At 47.6% G+C, this 4,904-nt stretch overlaps 1 protein-coding gene across 1 annotated transcript in view; it reads left to right on the top strand.

Annotated features, from left to right (window-relative positions):
- Positions 1-4,819: 4,819 nt before the first annotated feature.
- The window catches only part of LOC102501932 (zinc finger protein 879), a 38,705-nt gene continuing 38,620 nt past the window's right edge, over positions 4,820-4,904 (top strand). Inside the window, exon 1 of the mRNA XM_027771455.1 lies at positions 4,820-4,889. The gene's annotated coding sequence lies outside the window, so the exon portion shown is untranslated. The remainder of the gene's footprint in view (positions 4,890-4,904) is intronic.

Here is a 4,904-nt window from a genome sequence, read left to right as displayed (position 1 = left end):
ACTCGCAGACACACCAGGAATGACATACGACTGGGCAGCCATGGACCAGTCAAGTTGACACAAGAACTGGGACCAGATGTGGCATGGTAGCACAACGCTATGCCTCTCATGGCAATCCACTGGGAAGGGTTTCCTTTTCCCGGCCAGAGACCTCCTGATTACGCCAGGCACACACCTGTCCGTTACCCAGGGCCAGGCGAAGGCCGTGGGTAGAGCCTGGTGGCAAAACCCTGCTGGGGCGCACTCTCTCTCGTGCTCATGGAAGAAACAAGTACGTTGAAAAGAATTAGCCATGATACCTACATAGGAAATAACGCACACATAAGACAGGTTCTCAAGTTATTTGCCCTTCCACATACCAGGCATAAAAGTCAGAAAATGGAATTTAAAAGAGATACTTTTTGTAGTAGCTACAAAATATGTAGGGTGCCTAGGAATTATCTAACCGAAGGTGGATAAAATCTTTAAAGGGACTGTTAAGACACTTTATTTTATTTATTTTTTAAAGAGGTTTTTGCCTTAGGGTGTGTGCCCTCATTGGAGAGAGAGAGACAGAGACAGTGAAAAAGAAAGTGAGAAATCACCCCGTAGTGGGTTGGCCACACTGCAATCCCTTCCCCTTCATTCTTCTGGGATCTCGGGCATGAATACCCACATACCTGGCATGAGTTTCAAGGCCCCAGGTCTAGGACTCGAACCACTGTCAGCCATGTAGGAGTCCAGTGATATAACTGCTATGCCATCTGCTGGCCCAAGATACTTTAAAGACATAAAGAGCTAAATAAATGTTCATGAATAGGAAAACTCAATATAAAGATTCTTATGCTCCTTAAATTAATCCACAAATTCAATGTAATCCTAAACTATAATCCAAAGGGAGTTACATGGAATTTAACATTGATTCTAAAATGTACATAGGAAATGCATGGACTAAGGTAACAGGATGTCTCTGGAAGGATAAAACAAGTTGATCTCTAAAGATACATCACAAAGCTACACTGGGGCCAGAGATGGCATGATGGTTCAGGCGCTGGACTCCCAGGTGGCCGACCACAGTTCAAGTCCTGGACCCAGTGGTTTGAAAATCACACTGGGCACACATGCATGCATGCCCAAAGTCCTGAGAGGAGAATATAGGAGAAGGGATTATGACATGGCCACTCCTGCTGTGGGGTGATTTCTCACTTTCCCTCTCTCGGAATCTCCAACAAGCACATGTGTCTGACGGCAAAACACTGAAAACAAAGCAACACTAGCACATGGCAATAGTAAAAAGATGAACCACATAGAATACAGGTGCCTACGGGCTGGTTTTCTGCAGCTGGATCCCACATAGACAACCGTGTGGTTTGAGTCCTGGGCCCGGTGCCTGGCGTGAGTGCCCAAAATCCTGAAGGGAAGGGACCTGGAGAAGGGTGTGCTGTGACCCCGTCATATGGTGCTCCCTCTTCCCCCCATACCTACTTCTCTTACTCTCGCTGGCAAGTGCATGTGCCCTTCAGCAAAGCAACAAGAACAAAACCAAACAGAGGTGCCTAAAATAAGCTACAGATATATGGAAAATCCAGAAGTATTTCCGCGGAAGACTGACATCACAGATTCTAGGGAAAAGGACAAATGATCGATACATGATTTTGGATGAACTGGGCAATCATGTTGAAAAAGAGTGAAATTGCATTCTACCCCATACCATATGCAAATGAGTCCTAAACGGGTAAAACAAACAGCACACAATTGAAAGACGTTTCATACATATGAGAACACGCTCGTCAAAGTAAGCGTGCTGAAGGTCCGCAAAGAGGGCTGGCTCAGTCAGCGGCACGGTGATGTGCTGAGCACGGCGGGGTCCACGTGGAGGTCATGGGTTCAGCTCCCAGGCTGATCTGACATGCCACGCACGAGTGCCCATGACCCAGGCTGGCGGTGGGCGAGGCGGCATGAGGCATGAGAGCCAGCTGACGGCGCTTGTCTCCCTCTCACACCCGAAGGTAAACTTGGAAAAATAAACGGCAAAACATTAAAGGCTCTAACCCAGATGGAAAAGAATGATTAAATTGCCCATGAAAACTACGAATCTTTGTTCGCTAACATATTACACAAGAGGGGAATGAAAATTTTTGCCACAAACTGAGAAGGTATTTGCAATGCAGATAACCAACCACAAAGAAGTTAGAGGCAGACGCAATCGGCGAGGAAGGGCCATGGACACAATGGAGCACTGTGTCAGAGCGTCTGAGAGGAACACAGAAGAAGCTCACGGAGCTGAGACATTGAGTCTAAATCATTTTACTTTAGACTATGAGGACACTGCTTCGCACCATCTTCTAGAACCCTGCTGCTGACGAGAAGCCTGATGTTGGCAGCGCCTTCTTTGGTTTGCTTGAATCATGAGCATTGTTGGCTACCCAATCCCTTCCCTTCCCATTTCCCAGCAGAACCTTGATTTTGTTTACATACCCACATCATACGCAGCTCATGAGAAGCAGAGCAGAGAGAGGGAGGAAACCTGGTTCTGCTGACTTCACCGGACCCGTAAGTCTGCCCTTATCACGCAATCCAGCGGCAGCCACCCCATTGTTAGCATCGATTGGAAGCAAGTAGACACAGGCAACCTCTTCCTTCCTTCTTCCTTCCTTGTTTTTAGGGGTTTCTGTTTATCAGATATTTCATCCAAGATGACCTTCTCCTCCTCCTCCTCCGCCTCCTCCTCCTTCTCCTCCTCTTCCTCCTTCTTTTTGAGAGGTTTTTGTTATAGGACACATGTACTCGCCAGAAAGACAGAGAGAGACGGAAAGTGAGAAATCAAGCCCCGGCAGGATGGCCACGCCACAATCCTTTCTCCTCCATTCTCCTCTTGGGTTCTTGCGCACGCAAGCCTGGTGTGAGTTTAAGCCACTGGATCTGAACTCAAACCGTGGTTAACTATATGGGAGTCCAGCAACATAGCCATTATGCCAACTGCTGGCCCCAATCCAAGATGTGCTTTTGTAGACCTTCCTGCCCCTCAGCCTCCATTCAGTGAGCTCAACACCTTATGTTCGGTCTAACCTGAACACTCAGGCTTTCTTCGTCTCATACGCTGTCTGCTGTATCGCTACCAATATGTCTCCAAGTAATCTGTTTGTAATTAGTTCCTGCTCTTCATTCTCTCTGGTTTCTTTCTCTAAATCTTTCTAGTAGATGGATTTTGGATCCCAGAATACGTAGCTGCTGCATGTCCTCCAAGCTCTTTCAGTTTCTGGTATTCAGATGGTATTTTTCTAAAACTGTATGGGATTTGTTCTTTTGAAATTTATATGTGTTTTCATTAAAGGAATATTAAGAGACTAAGAGGGTAGCATGTGTCCTCCATCGGTAGAGGAGTTAGCTTTACTTTGTAAATTGCAATGCTATTTTATTTTGCTGACGATAGTTCAAAGCAATTATATCTTTACTTTTCTGTGGTAAAATACACATAAAATTTATCCACCAGTAAGTGTACAGTGAAGTGTCATTAAGTGCATTGACACTGCTGTGTAACCAGCAGCTCTGTCCACCTCCAGAACTTCTCAACAAAGGGAAAGTAATCCACTCCACACGAATTGCCCATCCTCTTCTTCCCCAGCCCCTGGTAACCATTATTCTATTCCATCCATGATTTCTATCTCCTAGGTGCCTCGGGTTATCATTTGTTGTTGTTGTTGTTCTATCCAGGGTATCTCACTTAGTGTAATGTCTTTAGACTTCATCCATGTTGTAGCAATGCATTGGGATCTCTTCTTTTTTCTGATGGAATAATACTCCAGTGTACGGCTATGCCGCACTTGTTTACCCACTTCCCTGGCAGTGGTCATGGGCTGGTTTCCACTTCTAGCTCTATTAATAATGCTGCTGTGGACACTGCTGTACACACGCTTGTTCAAATCCTTGCCTTCCGCTTTTTGGAGTACATCGCCAGAATTTGCTGGCTCATATGCTAATTATAAATTTAATTTTTTCAAGGAACTTCACAGTTTGTGACAGCGGCTGCACCATTTCACATCCCTGCCATCCACATACGGGGTTTCCATTTCTCCACAGCGTCATCAATGCTTGATGTTTTCGGTTTCTGTTTTCTAAGTTTCCCTGTCTGACAGCCATTGTGGTGAGTATGAAGTGACACCTGGATGTGGTTTGGATTTGCATCTCCCTTATTAGTGATGCATGAACGTAAAACAGCCAGTTTTGTCCAGTTTCACTCATTATCTTTAGCTTGAAATTATCTTTGCCTTATTATAACTATATGATCCCAGATACCTTTTTCATATTATTTGCCAGGTACGTCTTAGCCCCTATCTCTCTATTTTCTACTTGCAAGTGCCCTTTGGTTAGGTCTGTCGCCGCAAAGCCCGCATGTCTGACACTTGAACAGTCAGCGTGTACTGAGCACGCAGTCCTAGGCACGTCCGGGCCGGTCCGTGGCTGCGGCGGGGAGACAGGGAGGGCCGCCAGTGCCAGAAGTCGGGCTTTGTTTTACGATTAATGAGTCACTTCAATCAGACATCATTTTCTTAAAAGTCAAAACCATTGTAAAACAGATCGTGCAGTCCTCTCGCCACCCGGGCGGAATCAGCGTCAAGGTCATACTCGCTACGTCGGCGACCGCAGGGGCGTGCGGAGGCTGAGCTCAGGTCGGCTCCCGGGTCTCCCGCCCCGTCCGGACCGCGTTCTCCCGGCGGCGCGGCTGCTGCCCCTTCTCGGACACCGTAGAGGCGAACGCCGCGGGGGCGCCCGGGAAATAGAGTCCGAAGGGCCGAGCGCCGCGGTCGGGGGGAAGCCCGTTGGCTGCCCCGTGCGCAGGCGCAGTTGCACCCGGCGGCTTGGCGGCGAGGAGTGTCCCTGCGCTCGATGTGCCGCTGGTCCCCAGGACGGTGTGTAGCTCCGAG

This window comes from Tupaia chinensis, unplaced genomic scaffold (genome assembly GCF_000334495.1).
Source record: "Tupaia chinensis unplaced genomic scaffold, TupChi_1.0 Scaffold000214_1, whole genome shotgun sequence".
NCBI lineage: Eukaryota > Metazoa > Chordata > Mammalia > Scandentia > Tupaiidae > Tupaia > Tupaia belangeri.
The sequence above is the reverse complement of the archived record's forward strand: the minus strand, read 5'-3'. Positions and strand labels throughout refer to the sequence as shown.